At 40.8% G+C, this 18,541-nt stretch overlaps 1 protein-coding gene across 2 annotated transcripts in view; it reads right to left on the bottom strand.

Annotated features, from left to right (window-relative positions):
• The window catches only part of LOC139411371 (bifunctional heparan sulfate N-deacetylase/N-sulfotransferase 2-like), a 185,814-nt gene that overhangs the window by 146,751 nt on the left and 20,522 nt on the right, over positions 1-18,541 (bottom strand). The gene's annotated exons all lie outside the window — the stretch shown is intronic.

Here is an 18,541-nt window from a genome sequence, read left to right as displayed (position 1 = left end):
GAAGGAAACAGCACAACTGGCAACTGGAGTCAGCTTGCAAGCGCCTGGCCCTTCACAAGTCACTAGAGCACGGTGGGACAAGGACATCCCGGCAGGCCAAACCCTCCCCTAACCCGGACGACGCTGGGACATGGGCCTCATGGGTGTCCCGGTCACAGCCAGCTGGGATCAAACCTGGGTCTGTTATGACGCCTCAAACACTGCGATGCTGCGCCACTTGGGAGGCCCTTACTAGTTATATTTGACAAATTATTTTTATTTTTTTTCACCTTTATTTAACAGGTAGGCCAGTTGAGCACAAGTTTTCATTTACAACTGCGACCTAGCCAAGATAAAGCAAAGCAGTGCGACAAAAACAACACCGAGTTACACATGGGATAAACAAATGTACAGTCAATAACACAATAGAAAATCTGTATATAGTGTGTGCAAATGAAGTAAAGTGGTAAGGCAATAAATAGGCCATAGTGGCGATGTAATTTCAATTTAGCAATTAACAATGGTGTTATAGATGTGCAATTAGAAATACTGGTGTGCAAAATAGAAAAACAAAAACAAATGTGGGATGAGGTATGTAGTTGGATGGGCTATTTACAGATGGGCTGTGTACCTTTTATTTTTTATTTAACCAGGCAAGTCAGTTAAGAACAAATTCTTATTTACAATGACGGCCTGGGAACAGTGGGTTAACTGCCTGTTCAGGGGCAGAACGACAGATTTGTACCTTGTCAGCTCGGGGGTTTGAACTCGCAACCTTCCGGTTACTAGTCCAACGCTCTAACCACTAGGCTACCCTGCCGCGACTTGAGTACAGCTGCAGCGATCAGTAAGCTGCTCTGACAGCTGAAGCTTAAAGTTAGTGAGGGAACTTCAGTGATTTTTGTAAATTTTTGTAATTTGTTCCAGTCATTTGCAGCAGAGTACTGGAAGGAAAGGAGGCCAAAGGAGGTGTTGGCTTTGGGGATTACCAGTGAAATATACCTGCTGGAGCGCGTGCTACGGGTGGGTGTTGCTATGGTGACCAGTGAGCTGAGATAAGGCGGAGCTTTACCTAGCAAAGACTTATAGATGACCCGGAGCCAGTGGGTTTGGCGATGAATACGTAGCGAGGGTCAGCCAACGGAAGCATTCAGGTCCCAGTGGTGGGTAGTATATGGGGCTTTGGTGACAAAACAGATGGCACTGGGATAGCAAATTGGATGTAGTCTGAGTAGTGTTGGAGGCTGTTCTGTAAATGACATCGCCGAAGTCAAGGATCGGTAGGATAGTCAGTTTTACGAGGGTATGTTTGGCAGCATGAGTGAAGGAGGCTTTGTTGCAAAATAGGAAGCCAAGTCTAGATTTAATTTTGGATTGGAGATGCTTAATATGAGTCTGGAAGGAGAGTTTACAGTCACTACATTCCTAAAGAAAGTAATGTACTTTTTACTCCATACATTTTCCCTGACACCCAAAAGTACACGTTACATTATGTAAGCTTAGCAGGACCGGAGAAATGTCCCAATTCACGCACTTATCAAGAGAACATCCCTGGGCATCCCTACTGTGGGAAATTTCGTAAGTTGAGTTGACTAAACTGCTTGGAGTAACCCTGGATTGTAAAATGTCATGGTCAAAGCATATTGATACAACAGTAGCTAAGATGGGGAGAAGTCTGTCCATAATAAAGAGCCGTCCTGCCTTAACACCACTATCAACAAGTTTGGTCCTAGACGCTCTAGTTTTGTCGCACCTGGACCATTGTTCAGTTGGGTGGTCAGGTGTTACAGACACGGACTTGTGAGACCATTGTCTCAGAACAGGGCAGCACGACTGGCCCTTAAATGTACATGGAGCGCTTAACAATAATAATATGCTGGATCAAAGTGGAGGAGAGATTGAGTTCATCACCACTTGTTTTGTAAGAAGTGTTGACAAGCTGAATGGACCGAGCTGTCTGTTTAAACTACTAGCACACAGCTCAGACACCCATGCATACCATGACAAGACATGCCACCAGAGTAGAGGTTGGACGATTATGTTTTTTCAACGCCGATACCGATTATTGGAGGACCAAAAAAAGCCGATACCGATTATTGGAGGACCAATAAAAGCCGATACCGATTAATCGGCCAATTTTTATTTTTTTATTTGCAATTATGACAATTACAACAATATTGAATGAACACTTATTTTAACTTAATATAATACATAAATTAAATCAATTTAGCCTCAAATAATTCATGAAACATGTTCAATTTGGTTTAAATAATGCAAAAACAAAGTGTTGGAGAAAAAAGTAAAAGTGCAATATGTGCCATGTAAGAAAGCTAACGTTTAAGTTCCTTGCTCAGAACATGAGAACATATGAAAGCTGGTGGTTCCTTTTAACATGAGTTTTCACTATTCCCAGGTAAGAAGTTTTAGGTTGTACTTATTATAGGAATTATAGGACTATTTCTCTCTAAACCATTTGTATTTCATTAACCTTTGACTATTGGATGTTCTTATAGGCACTTTAGTATTGCCAGTGTAACAGTATAGCTTCCTTCCCTCTCCTCGCTCCTACCTGGGCTCGAACCAGGAACACCACGACAACAGCCACCCTCGAAGCAGCGTTACCCATCGTTCCACAAAAGCAGCAGAGCAAGCGCGCACCCCGCTAACTAGCTAGCCATTACACATCGGTTACACAAGCCTTACACAAGCCTAATGTAGTGAACTAGTAATTATGATTGATTGATTGTTTTTTATAAGAAGTTTAATGCTAGCTAGCCAACTTACCTTGGCTTACTGCATTGGCGTAACAGGCAGTCTCCTCGTGGAGTGCAATGAAAGGCAGGTGGTTAGAGCGTTGGACTAGTTAACTGTAAGGTTGCAAGATTGAATCCCCCGAGCTGACAAAGTAAAAAATCTGCCGTTCTGCCCCTGAAAGAGGCAGTTAACCCACCGTTCCTAGGCCGTCATTGAAAATAAGATGTTAAAAAAAAATATATATATATATATATATATATATTATTTTTTTTTTTAAATCGACCAAATCGGTGTCCAAAAATACCGATTTCCGATTGTTATGAAAACTTGAAATCAGCCTTAATTAAATCGGCCGACTTCTACACCAGAGGATACTTCACAGTCCCCAAGTCCAAAACAGACTATGGGAGGTGCACAGTACTACATAGAGCCATGACTACATGAAACTCTATTCTGCATCAGGTAACTGATGCAAGCTGTAGAATCAGATTTTAAAAAATAAAAAAAATGGAACAGCGGGGACTGTGAAGAAACAGAAACAAAAAAAGGTACAGACACACGCATACAAGCGCTAGCACACGCACTCTACACACACGTACATTGTAATATTGTTGGATGGTGGTACTATACATTAGGTATTGCAGATATAAAGTGGTTTAATAATGTTACATGATGTAAGTGCCTTAATGTGTTTGGTCACCAGGAAGAGTAGCTGCTGCCTTGGCAACAGCTAATGGGGATCCCTAATAAATACAAATACTGCCTCTGAGCTGGTGGATTATTCAACACAAATAGTTAAATTTGTAAATTGTCTGCGTGTAGTAGTGTGCCCCTGGCTATCAGTAAAATATATTTAAAAAGTGTGCTGTCTGGTTTGTTAATATAAGCAATTTTAAATTATTTATACTCTAGTATATTTAATACCAAATACTTAGACTTTTACTCAAGTGGTATTTTACTGGGTGAGTCATTTTCTATTAAGGTATCTTGACTTTTACTCAAGTATGACAATTGGGTACTTTTTCCACCACTGACCATGGGCCAAAAGGTGACTGAAAATTGTGTTGTATGATGCAAGGAACCACTTCCCAAAATAACATTAATTATTATCACTGGTATTGACAATGGAAGGCTGCTGGTCTCTGAGCCCATGTGTTATATTATACAGCATTTCCTGCTGTTGTGGCCTTGAGCAAGAACCTTAACAACAACAACAACCCCCTCCTTTGCTGCTATAACAGCCTCCACCCTTCTGGGAAGGCTTTCCACTAGATGTCAGAACACTTCTGCGGGGACTTGCTTCCATTCAGCCAAAAGAGCATTAGTGAGGTCAGGCACTGATGTTGGGCGATTAGGCCTGGCTCGCAGACGGCATTCCAATTCATCCCAAAGGTGTTCTATAGGGTTGAGGTCAGGGCTCTGTGCAGGCCAGTCAAGTTCTTCCACACCGATCTCAACAAACATTCATTTGAATGTATGTGATATATCTCCCAGCCCTATGAGTCGTGTGTGTGTCTGAGCTCTCCCTACAGCCTGCTAGATGACTCATGCTTCTGGATCAGACTAGAGTGGTATATTACAAAGCAAGATCTAGCCAGCAAGAATTAGCCAGCTAACTTGCCAGAATATTCTAAATAACTTTCGTTTTTTAGAAAGACAAGCTTGAAACGGGCCAAGTCTAATTGACTCAAAAACCAAACACATGCAGTATCTACGTTTAGCTTTCTTGACGAACCAGAACATCAACTGTTAATTCTGGTTGTTTATCAAAGTTAGCTGGCTAACTCGTTGAACCTGCTTTGTAGTATATCTTTCAGGAGAAAGAACAGTCAGCATCCTCCACAGTGTTCTCTCACACACACAAAATCCCTGTACAAGCCCACCACCTGTTGCAGTCATCTCCATACTTTTGTCTCTCTCATCTTATGGAGTGGCAATTATCTCTAATCAGACTCGAGTTCAGTAGGTCTCATAAATCTCTAGAATTGTTTTCAACCGCTAATGAACCATCCTCCATAACATTTAAGCTCCATACATACTAGAGGACGACCGATTAATCGGCATGGCCGATTAATTAGGGCAGATTTCAAGTTTTCATAAATCGGTAATCGGCCGATTACATTGCACTCCACAAGGAGACTGAGTGGCAGGCTGACCACCTGTTACGTGATTGCAGTAAGGAGCCAAGGTAAATTGCTTGCTAGCATTAAACTTACCTTGTAAAAAAACGAATGAATCTTAACATAACTACACATAGTTGGTGATATTACTAGTTTAACTAGCTTGTCTTGCGTTGCATATAATCAATGTTATCAATTTATCATCAAATCACAGCCTACTTCGCCAAATGGGTGATGATTTAACAAGCAAATTCTCGAAAAAAGCACTGTCGTTGCTCCAATGTACGTAACCATAAATATCAATGCCTTTCTTAAAATCAATACAGAGGTATATATTTTTAAACCTGTATATTTAGTTAAAAGAAATTCATGTTAGCAGGCAATATTAACTAGGGAAATGGTGTCACTTCTCTTGCGTTCAGTGCAAGTCAGGGAGTATGCAGCAGTTTGGGCCGCCTGGCTCGTTGCGAACTGTGTGAAGACCATTTCTCCCTAACAGAGACAGTAATTCATTTGCCAGATTTTTACATAATTATGACATAACATTGAAGGTTGTGCAATGTAACAGCAATATCTAGACTTAGGGATGCCACCTGTTCGATAAAATACGGAACGGTTCCTTCCGTATTTCACTGAAAGAATAAACGTTTATTTTTTTTAAATGATAGTTTCCGGATTTGACCATATTATAATTTAGTCTATGATTTGATAGTGCAGTCTGAGCGGTGATAGGCAGCAGCAGTCTGAGCGGTGATAGGCAGCAGCAGGCACGTAAGCATTCATGCAAACAGCAGCTCTTAGCAATGCTGGGATGCACAGCGCTGTTTATGACTTCAAGCCTATCAATTCCCGAGATTAGGCTGACAACACCAAAGAGCCTATAAGAAGATCCAATAGTCAAAGGTCTATGAAATACAAAATGGTATAGAGAGAAATAGTCCTATAATAACTACAACCTAAAACTTCTTACCTGGGAATATTGAAGACCACCAGCTTTCATATGTTCTCATGTTCTGAGCAAGGAACTTAAACGTTAGCTTTCTTACATGGCACATATTGCACTTTTACGTTCTTCTCCAACACTTTGTTTTTGCATTATTTAAACCAAATTGAACAGGTTTCATTACTTATTTGAGACTAAATTGATTTTATTTATGTATTATATTAAGTTAAAAAAAATTTAAACTGCTCATTCAGTATTGTTGTAATTGTCATTATTACACACATATATATATATTTTTATAAATAATATTTTAAATAAATACATACAAATTGTCAGATTAATCGGTATCGGCTTTTTTTGGTCCTCCAATAATCGGTATCGGCGTTGAAAAATCATAATCGGTCGACCTCTAATACATACAGAGAACATATCTGACAGTGGGTCACAGCACTTAAAGCTGCAGTGTGTTCCACTGCTACAAAGAAATATAAGTAAAATCATGACAGCCAGAGAGTATGAATAAGAAGGCTCACACATGCAAAGTCAAGCCACTGCACTCTGGGAACACAGCACAGGCTCCATTGGTGCATGTTCTCTTCTGTGTGACTCCCTGGTACCTGTGAGAGCGGAGAGGCTGCTGTAGTGGACTGCCTGCTGAGAGCAGGGCGAGGAGAATCACCACACTTAAATTAGAGCAGACGCTCTTCTCAGCCAAGGGGGTTGGCTGCGAACAATTAGCACAATGCAGAACTTCAATCAAATAATAATTTTTTCATAAGGCATTGGAGAGAGGGCAATGGTAGAGAGACATGGCCTGAGATTTGAGTTATTCCTGGCTGGAACAGGTTGCCAGAGCGCACTGCAGCACTGAGGGCCTTAGGAAAGTCTGGTCTCCATGGAATCCACCTGGACTGCAGAGAGTGTGTGTGTGTGTGTGTGTGTGTGTGTGTGTGTGTGTGTGTGTGTGTGTGTGTGTGTGACCACTCTCCTCTCAACTCTTAGGCCAGTAGATAAAAGGCATTAGATCGATAGCCACACACAAAAGACCAGTTCTGTGAGCTAGTGAAAGGCTTTGTCGCAGTGTCCGTCTGGTTTTTAGGGAGAGAGCACCCCGAGCAGAACCAAAACCACTCTCCTGAGACTTCTCCCAACTGTGGACCTCATCCAGAGCAAAAAGACACAAGGAACCACTGGATGGTGAATCGCAGCGTGTAGGTCTATATATTTTAAAACACACGCAAAAAAAGGCAGCACCTCAGATGCCCTTTCCAATCTACTGCTTCATGGACTTCCATGAATAAAGTGCAAGTAGGAGCAGGGGGGGGGGGACGGGGACTTCACCGTATGTATAGGAAAGAGAGATGTAGCCCGAATGCTCCTTCCTACATAGCAGAAAGCTTGATATACACCTTATACAGTGGCTGTGTAGTAGTGCTGAGCGATTAAGCAAAATGTTAGTTATTTTTTAAACCAATTGACCATGTCGGGTCAATTATTTGAATTAAATTTTGTTCTGGGTTTTTTCTGTGAGCTCAGCGTGCAGTTTCTCTAGAGAGAAATCAGATCAAATCCGAACTGTGCAATATAGCAGGGAGTTGTAGTTCACAGCAGGCCAATATTCTACACAGTTTTGAGCAGAAAACGGCAAACGTGGTAATTAAGTACAATGACCATAATCCATTGTGCATCTACTTGTCCAGTCTGTGTGGGGCAGACAGAGAGGGAGAGAAGAGACCGAAGACTGGTGATCGAGAGGGATAGAGAGCAGTTGCTTCACGAGAATACATGATCTAAGTGATTGATAGCGGTGACAAAAGTATGCCTTATTTACTTTGAAAAACTACTAAAATAGTAATTGTCAGGCAGCATATGCAGCAGCTCTAGAGATGACTTGGAATGGAATGAAATAAAGTTGACAAACATAACAAATGCAATATACACAACTTAAGTAGTTTACTATAGTAAATAAAATGGTTAATAAGTGATAAACGGAAATGGGCAGTTATTACCATCATGGGACATAATTGTTTTATTCTGTGTTACAGCATTCAAACCACAAAGAGCACAAAGTGCATGTCATTTTTTTTCAAAAAACTTAAAAACATATATATAAAATTGAACCGAAACTACCTCAAAAAGCACTAAATCGCTCAGTACTAGTATCCTAGGCTACATATTATCACACGAGATGCTTTTATCTCTATGGAAATAAAAGCCTTTTTATAGATGTGTTCTAGATCGATTCTCCCCTGCCGAGACAATTAAACACAGCATATTACGGCTGCTTTGATGGAGGGAGAACAAAGCCTTTGAATGGTTCACCATTATCTATTATCCAAATTCTGTTTTCGAAAAGCTATAAACAGATGACAAATTCAATTTGGATCCCAAATCATCACCTCTGTGAGAGGGACAACGTAGAATCCCTGTTCAGCAGGCAGTGGCTGCATCCGTAGCCGTCTGGGTAGTACTGCCATGCCTCCCATGGAGGGGGATGCTGCCAACACACAACCAACTGCAGTCTAATCCCAGGGAGGGGATGGAGGGGTGATGACAGCCCGCTCTGGCCTGCGCCCACTGTAATATAACTCACTCTCTAGTATGGATGGAAGAAACAGACTGGCTTCATCTAGGGAGACGACAGAATACACTGGGAAGAGCAGAATACGCTGGGGAACCCAATACACTCACTGCTTCAATGCAAGGCTAAGCATGTGTGTGAAGCGGACAAAGTCCCATTTGTACTGGTGGGGCTTTAGGCAGAAAGAGACACTCTCCCACTGCTGCTCAGACAATGGAGGAGAGGTCCAGATGCCACAGGAGCACAAGAGGATGTAAAATCAGTCAGCCGCAGATACACATTGAAATACAGTAGGCCTGTGTACAGACTACACAGACAGACACCCAGGAGTATAAGCCAAATGGGTTAGAGGTTCTTTCTGTGACACACACACACACAAATTCAGCCTGACAAAGTACAGATGTGAGCGAGCAGATGTGAGCACCCGAGAGCAAAATAAAAATATTTTTAAAAAACACACAAGATGCTGAGCCAGGGGCTGTGTGTGAAATGTGTGGCACTCAAAGGAGCTTGAATCAGCAGAACACACACAAACACATCTCTATCAGGAGTCCAGCTTAAATGAGCAGCTGGTCTGGGGCCTTAATGGAAAACTGAGTAGAGTGCCACGATGGGAATTCACCTGCAAGATGGATTCCTTCTCCTGGCCGTTTATAAACAGACTCCATTATGAACGCATGGTTCCAGCTAGTCAGGGGATCAGCATGGAGGGCCTGATTCCATTAATAAATATGATTAGACTACAATAACATGATTCCAGAGAGCGAGGCAGAAGTACCAGGGGAGTGAGGTGGTGTACAACACTTGGAAATGACTAGCTAATATCGGATTACAGTGACAATTATTCAAAACATGGGTTTGGTGGATAAGCAATTAAATCTAGGGAAGTGCATCTAACATTTAAATGTATAACTACACATGTTTAGCAAACAAGCTAAGTCATATCAGTGGTCTTAAGAGTGAAGGGAGTCATGCAAGTGATAACGGCCTACAAAGGAGCTGGTGATTTTCCACAGTCGATTTCCATTCACCCCTCTGCGCTAGCCTAACCTAACGCAGGAGGAAAAATAAACGGATGAAACATGTTTTCCTACATACTGGCCTTTATCGAGAAGGGGTGGGGAAATGGTCAGGGGGAGGTTCTCTTCTGCACTGTTCAACCAATCCAGTAAATGTGGAGGAGGAGCAAAGAAGAAGTGTTCCTTTGTTAACTTCTTTGGGAATGGGGGGCAGTATTGAGTAGCTTGAATAAAAAGGTGCCCAGAGTAAACGACTTGCTACTCAGGCCCAGAAGCTAAGATATGCATATTATTAGTAGATTTGGATAGAAAACACTGAAGTTTCTAAAACTGTTTGAATGATGTCTGTGGGTATAACATAACTCATATGGCAGGCAAAAACCTGAGAAAATAAATCCAACCAGGAAGTGGGGAATCTGAGGTTTGTAGTTTTTCAACTCTGCCTATTCAAGATAGTGGAAATTTGGTCCGATTGCACTTCCTAAGGCTTCCACTAGATGTCAACAGTCTTTAGAGCCTTGTTTCAGGCTTCTACTATGAAGGGGGTGCAAATAAGAGCTGTTTGACTAAGAGGTTGCGTAGAATGCCATGAGCTAAGTCATGCGCATGGCCGTGAAAGACAAAGGAATTATACGATTGAAACATTATTGAAGATTTATGTTAAAAACCATCCTAAAGATTGATTCTATAAATCATTTGACATGTTTCTACGAACTGCAATATAACATTTTTGACTTAAGTGCCTGCGCCTTGTGAATTTGGATGTGAACTAAACGTGGGAACAAAAAGGAGGTATTTGGACATAAATTATGGACTTTATTGAACAAAACAAACATTTATTGTGGAACTGGGATTCCTGAGAGTGCATTCCAATGAAGATCATCAAAGTTAAGTGAATATTTATAATGCTATTTAAGACTTCTGTTGACTCCACAACATGGCGGATATCTGTATGGCTTGTTTTGGTGCCTGAGCGCTGTACTCAGATTATTGCATGATGTGCTTTTTCCGTAAAGCTTTTTTGAAATCTGACACAGCGGTTGCATTAAGGAGAAGTGTATCTTTAATTCCATGTATAACACTTGTATTTTCATCAACATTTATGATGAGTATTTCTGTAATTTGATGTGGCTCTCTGCACTTTCACTGGATGTTTGTTTGAGACAATGCATTTCTGAACATAACGTGCCAATGTAAACAGATTTTGGGATATAAATATGAACTTTATCGAACAAAAAATTACATGTATTGTGTAACATGAAATCCTATGAGTGCCATCTGATGAAGATCAAAGGTTAGTGATTAATTTTATCTCCATTTCTGCTTTTTGTGACTCTTCTCTTTGGCCGGAAAAATAGCTGTGTTTTTCTGTGACTAGGCACTGACCTAACATAATCGCATGGTATGCTTTCGTCGTAAAGCCTTTTTGAAATCAGGCACTGTGGTGGGATTAACAACAAGTTTATCTTTAAAATGGTGTATAATACTTGTATGTTTAAGGAATTTTAATTATGAGATTTCTGTTGTTTGAATTTGGGGCCCTGCACTTCCACTAGCTGTTGTCAAATCGATCCCATTCATGGGATTTCAGCCGTAAGAAGTTCACTTCTTATGGCTGCAGGGGCAGTATTGAGTAGCTTGGATGAAAAGGTGCCCAGAGTAAACGGCCAGCTCCTCAGTCGCTAATATATGCATATTATTATTAGTATTGGATAGAAAACACTCTAAAGTTTCCAAAACTGTCAAAATATTGTCTGTGAGTATAACAAAACTGATATTGCACGCGAAACCCTGAGGAAAATCAAACCAGGAAGTGGCTTCTATTTTGAAAACTCCATGTTCCATAGCCTCCCTTTGCTCCATTTAAAGAGATATCAACCAGATTCCTTTTCCTATCGCTTCCTCAAGGTGTCAACCGTCTTCAGACATAGTTTCAGGCTTTTATTTTGAAAAATGAGCCAGAAAGATAACATCGCGTCAGGTGTTCGCATGAGTTTTGCTCGCACAACAGAGTTTGGGCTGCCATTGCCTTTCCCTCTCCTACTGATAAAGACATTTGCGGTTGATATATTATTGATTACATATTTTAAAAACAACCTGAGGATTGATTATAAAATACGTTTGACATGTTTCTGTGGACATTAAAGAAACTATTTGGAATTTGTCTGCGTTGTCGTGAACGCTCTTTCCTGTGGATTTCTGAACATAACGCGCCAAAACAAACGTAGGTATTTTGGATATAAAAATAATCTTTATGGAACAAAAGTAACATTTGTGTAACTGGGAGTCTCGTGAGTGAAAACATCCAAAGATCAAAGGTAAACGATTAATTTGATTGCTTTTCTGATTTTCGTGACCAAGCTACTTGATGCTAAGTGTACATAATGTTTTGTCGAGCGATCGATAAACTTACAAACGCTTGGATTGCTTTTGCTGTAAAGCATATTTTCAAAATGACACGACAGGTGGATTAACAAAAGGCTATGCTGTGTTTTCCTATATTGCACTTGTGATTTCATGAATATAAATATTTTTAGTAATATTCATTGAATGTGGCGCTATGCAATTCAGCGGTTGTTGATGACAATTATTATTATAATCCAAAAACGGAAGTTGCGTGCGTCGCAGGCTCGTTTTCCATTTTCCCTGAAAACCGAAACATCCGATTGTTGGGGACATGTCAAAGGCTGGTGCTAGCCAAGTGATTTGACTTCCTATGAATAAAGCCAGACCACAAAGAAGTCAGTGACCCCAGGCACATAACCAGCACCTCCACAACCTCTCGCAACTCCAGTCTGGGTAATGGGGAGAGAGTTCCAGAACTTTTCCATTGGCTGAGCCTCTAACAGAGGCAAAGGGAATCTAAATTGATGGCAGTTCTCCTCCCAGACATCTCTAGCCAGACTAAATGTACTTTCTCCCCTTTTGTCTTTAGCCAATAATGGCATTTTCAAACTCACCATAACCACCCATTCAACAGACAAGCATGAATTTCATGCTGAAAAGCAATTGCTTATAGGCTTGGTTCTCACTTTAAATATTACAGCGTTAATAAAATATTGACTGCGTATATAGGCTACACAGTGTACAAACAATAAAATAAGCAGTAATCTCTGAATGTTTCTGATGTACACAAACAAATATACTAGCTTGCAAGGCTAGTAATTAAACGCCCACACAAACAGGACATTTCATTACCTGCTCATCTAATCTCAAAGAGATTCACAGGTGAACAAACTGTAAATGTTATTCATGCCAAAAAGGCTGATTTACCAAAAATAATAATGACAACATTAGGCCTACATCTAAATACACCGTTTCGGTAGGTACACACACAATACATGCACACACATGAAGTACTCTTGCATAGGCACAGGAAGAGTGCAAATCCCATTTGTTTACAAAGCCCTAATTAATGGAACAGATAGAGGAGCCAACAAGGCCTCTGTGCCTATGAAAGATGTCAGGGGACAGGGAATTAAACAAGGGAGATGACAAAGGTGTGTGTGTAGGGTTTGCACAAGACAAGATTCATTAACACACTCCTCATCCGTTAATAGTAGGTGACTTACATTCAATCTATGACCTCCCTTTTCCCAGCACAGTTTGGTAATTACACTGCTGATATCATACGATGCTATGGAAACACCATACGAGTCAATCTAGTATGGGTTAAAGAAGCCTCTGAAAATGTCAGACCACAGTAACTGAAGTGACGAAACAGACAAATGCACTGCAATCCTGACCAAATTAAAGGGATACTTCGGTACTTTGGCAATGACGCCCTTTAATCTATGAAGGTTGTCAAAATGCAGAAGTATTCCTTCAACCAGACAGGATTTCCCCATTACTTAACTGTGGGGAAGGCAGAGCTACACTCCAGTGGTCACTGTGGGAAGCCAGAGACAGAGAAGCTCATCTTTAAAGAAACTCAAGTCTCTCTGTGCAAACAAAACATCTCTAGATCAGGCACGGGTATGCTCAGCTGAGCCCTGGAAGGGTTGGAGTCCAGTGAGGCTGCAGCCCATTAACGACAACAGACCTGGAGCTAACTGAGCTGCCAAGGCAACAGGACCTGGGCTCCGCAGTAATGCAGCAGGCCATTACAACCCAATCAATTAGTCATTAGGGTTTGTGCTCATGTAGGGTAATGAAGGCCCTGCTTGTTTCTCTGGCACCTATCACTCTCTACCCTCCTCAGCCTGGCCAGCCCAAGCAGCTGCTGAGGTCAGCCTACAAAGCACCTGGCTGTGTTAATTTGATGTGCCTGCAGGGGTGTGTATGTGTGTGCATATACATGCATTGTTGACTGATATAGAAAAGAGCTACTAGAAGACACGAGAGAAAGATAAAGACAGATACACTGCATGCATGTGTCAAAGAATGGGAAACTATATGTACAAGATAAAGGAATACAATGTCCTATCGGCTTGTATTTTTTAAAGGGTAGAAATTACTATGCAATGACTTCCGCCACTGTGCTGCACAGCGGGAGAGAGAGGCAGAGCAGAGCTCCATACCGTGCCCATTCACTGGAAAATGACAGGACGGACCACAGCCACCATGTGGAACCGAGAACGAGATCTTTTTTTTTTTTATAAAGACCCAAAAGTGAGAGAAAGATGCACAGAAAAGAGAGAATGATGGGTGGGTGTATGAATGCCACAAATTTCCCCACACAAAACAATTTCCCAGAGATTATAGGGGAGCACATTCATGATTACATTCCAATACCAGTCACTTCTTCCACAAGAGAGCCCAAAGGCTACAAAGCTGTTTTTAGAGAGAAAGGTAATTAATTATACAGTAGAACAGTGCTCATCTTCACTCCTGGGGTTCTAGTCCAGCTGCTATTTGGGCTCCTCTCTTATGGGAGGTTAACCAAGGCTGGAGCAAGACAGGGCTGTGGAGAATAAGAGAGAGGGTGTCTAATCCAGGGAGCCTTTCAATCAAGCCACAGAGTTCCACAGGGACCGAACAGCTGCAAACCCTTCAACACCGCTAACTGTAAAATCGCAGCATTCGCAGGGTCGGAAGCAGTGGATATAAAAAGCAAACGCACAACGTGACAAGAGCAGAGAAAAGTGTTGCTGTTACAATGGGAAAGAAAATAACACATTGATCGTCACATCGAGTCCCACTAGAATTGTTTGTCCTTGTTGTGTGAAAGAACGTCATGTGAAAGCTAACTTGACAAACAAAGCTGAGGGTAAGGAGTGTGTTGATGGTAGAACCAGACCGATGTATATGTTGAACAATATTACCAGCCAATTTTAGACTATTTTTGGCATTTACCAACATATCATTCCAGTAATTATTCCACCAATAGTATTTACATAGGATGAACAAAAAGGTTTGTTTTCAAATGTAAGAAATTAGCATTCAAAGCATCTTTGTAGAGAGGTTACTCAATTGTTACAGGGGGTTCGATCATCATTGCAAAACTTCTGTGAAAAGACTGATTCAGTGACAGACTGAATAGCCTAGACATGTCAACTGAAGAACATGACTCAAAGTTCTTGACACGTTTACAAAACCACGACTCATTATGGTGACGATGATTAGAACCGCCTCCTCTGCACCATGACAATGAGGTAACTAGCCTACCTACTAAGAAAAGAAAGCCCAGCAAATCAAACAATAGTAACACTTCTATGTGGCAGACATTTGAGAAGAGCTTCTCAACAACGTATGGCCATTATTACTGCTAAACTGAAACCAGCAATTAAAAGACAAAATAAAATGTTCGATTTTTTTTTTTAAAGTATAATTTTTTTTATCCAGTAAAAAGAAAAATGTATATCTTAGCATGACTCATTTAAGTACTCTGCGTTTATATTTGGCTCCATGGCTTAATGTCCTCAAACTGAGGAGGAAAAAAATAAGGAAGATGAAGAGAACTTACCTCACGCCATGGGTGGTAATGGTAATGCACATTTTAAAAAGGACATTCTGAAGCGTGACAGTTAATATGTGTTGACAATGTAGTCAGAGAGGATGTCATTAATGTTGGGTAAACAAAATTGCAGAAATAAATAGTCAGCTTCTCTGTGTGCTCTGCAGAAACAGGTCACCAAAATGGCTCCCTTTAAGTAGCGTCATCTTCAAAGAGCATGGGTAAAAATAAAAATAAAGTGGCATTTGTCTGAGATCAAGCAGAAAAGACGCAGGGACTTAAAAGCGCCATGTTCCTAATGAGGGTCAGTGAAGCCCGACAGACCATTTCTCACGGAGCGGCAAACAGATGTAGATAGACGGGCTGTAAAGAAAGCCTCACAGTAATCCACACATGCTTTACAGCTCTCCCACATGTTCTGTATGCAATTAACCATCCAAAATATCCAGCCATGAACAGCCAGTCTACAGAGGCAAGGAGGTGCCTCTCAAGCATTCAGGGCTCATTAAAGTAAGCCACCTGTTCTTACAGCATACCTTCCACTGAATTCAAACCTGGGGTTGTCTTTTTCATCCATTCAACATGCTCTGTGCTGGCCCTTACAGTTTGCCTACATTTTTCAGAATAATTACAAGGTAGGGGAATTTCCTTTTTTGACTAATATTTCACAAAATGAAGCTCTATTTTCCATGAGCCATTACATGTTGACAAACCCAGTGAATTCCATTTGAATATATTAAAACATGGAAAGTCGATTAATAAATGTAAATGCTCTAAAATGTCTTTACCCAGAGAGCTATGTAGAACAAACATGGGTAGTCCTCAAAAACAAAGTGAGGTCTTTGTTCCATATGCAGAGGAGGAACACAACAGGCTACTTACTTTCTCATCGGACACAGGACTGTGATTGCTTTGGTTGAGGGACATCTGCACCACAAAGGCATGCAAGCACGATTCACTACAACACGGTCAATTACCATTTCATTAGAAAGGCACTCGTGTGAATTACGATCATTTGTATTGCTGTTTTTTTGTATTTTTCTGGACATGCAATTTGCAATTAGCTGCTGTTTCATCACCTAGGATTTGGGCTTGGTAGGCCCAAGGCGCACCACACACAGCAGGGCTCGACATTCAGTTAAATTTGCCAGTGGCACACTGGGCCAGTGCCAACTGAAAAGTTACTAGCCCGAATGAAAAATAAAATGATCTGACAGGAAAGCGGATGATGCATCCTTTCAAAAGCATGTGATTTTATCTTTCATTTGTGGGCTGAGCAAGCATTCTATACAGGGTTCATACATAGGCAAGACAAATTCAATGACTTCTTTAAGCACTTATTATAATTGAAGGACTTATATTTTATATTTAAAATTGCTGTAATAGTCTAAAGAAGAAAAATACATCCTCCCCCAAAATGTATGCAAAAAAGTATGCATTACCACGAGCATTGGTCGGTATCCAGATTTCCATACCTTGCCTGTCCTGTCCCGGTATATACGATATTACCGTATAAAAGGCCACCATTTTATTTTTTTCATGAAAAGGCCCACAAAAACAACACTAACCAGAATTCTAACAATTACTAAGGAATTCTCATAGCGGATGCTAGGTAAATGCTAACAAGCGCATGCTAACATTTCCGACTAGGACAGATAACCGGGGGATTGCATATGCTGCCGTTCCCAAGAAGCTTGATCTAAACTAGACATTTGTAGCTAATATTGGAAGATTCCGATATATCTTGCATCCCTAGATTTCATTGTCTGCTTATATGCCCACTTTACTTATCCTACGGTTCTGACTTGGTGTACAGGGAGAACACTAAGAACGGCCCATGTTCTGAATTGTCACTGTACATTTCAAAGTGCTAAACAAATAGTTATGACTGCGTCCGTTCTAGCTCGCTCATTAATGTCTTAATCGAAATTACAGATTGCCTCTTATCCACTTGTCGTCCAATTATTCCAGTTTCTACATCTCAATTGTCAGTAGAAACCACATTTGTTAAAGCAAGTCAACCATATCAGCTTAGCTTTTTTAAAGGCAGACATTAACGCTGAATTAACCGTTTAGCCTCCAGACAAGGCTCTGCTGATAGCCAGGTGTAGCAGTGGTAAGCTGTAGGGACAGCTTTATGTAGGCCCTAGGGTTGCAAAGGGTCGGAAACATAATTTTCCATGGGAAGTTAAGCCCCGGAATTTGGGGAATTTCGCTTAAATTCATCAAAAAAAGTTAGCTTTTAACAGAGAACCTTTTTTGTGGGCTACACAAAAAGCAATTCTAGGTATTGTTGCATATCTTGGTTAACTTCTTTGGGAATGGGGGGCAGTATTGAGTAGCTTGGATAAAAAGGTGCCCAGAGTAAACGGCTTGCTACTCAGCCCCAAAAGCTAGAATATGCATATAATTAGTAGATTTGGATAGAAAACACTCTGAAGTTTCTAAAACTGTTTGAATGATGTCTGAGTGAGTATAACAGAACTCATATGGCAGACAAAAACCTGAGAAAAAATCCAACCAGGAAGTGGGAAATAAGGCTTCCACTAGATGTCAGTCTTTAGAACCTTTGAGGCTTCTACTGTGAAGGAGGAGAGAATGAGAGCTGTTTGAGCCAGAGGTCTGGCAGAGTGGCATGAGCTGATCACGCGCGTGCCCGTGAGAGGTAGCTGCGTTCCATTGCATTTCTAAAAGACATCAAGGAATTCTCCGGTTGGAACATTAAAGATTTATGATGAAAACATCCTAAAGATTGATTCTATACATCGTTTGACATGTTTCTACGAACTGTAATATAACATGTGACTTAAGTGCCTTTTTACATTTCGTCTGAACAAGTGATTGCGCATTATGCATTTGGATTACTGGGATAAACGCGCATAGAAAAAAGGGAGGTATTTGGACATAAATGATGGACATCATTGAACAAAACAACATTTATTGTGGAACTGGGATTCCTGGGAGTGCATTCCAATCAAGATCATCAAAGTTAAGTGAATATTTATAACGCTATTTCTGACACCTCTCCTTCTTGGAAAATGGCTGGATGTTTTTCTGTGACTAGCGCTGACCTAACATCATCACAAGGTGTGCTTTTGCCATAAAGCCATTTTGAAATCTGACAGCGGTTGCATTAAGGAGAAGTTTATCTGTATTTCCATGTATAACACGTATCTTTTATCAATGTTTATTATGAGTATTTCTGTAATTTATTGTGGCTCTCTGCACTTTCACCGGATGTTAGTTTGA

Source organism: Oncorhynchus clarkii, chromosome 1, assembly GCF_045791955.1.
Source record: "Oncorhynchus clarkii lewisi isolate Uvic-CL-2024 chromosome 1, UVic_Ocla_1.0, whole genome shotgun sequence".
In the NCBI taxonomy this organism is placed as follows: domain Eukaryota; kingdom Metazoa; phylum Chordata; class Actinopteri; order Salmoniformes; family Salmonidae; genus Oncorhynchus; species Oncorhynchus clarkii.
The sequence above is the reverse complement of the archived record's forward strand: the minus strand, read 5'-3'. Positions and strand labels throughout refer to the sequence as shown.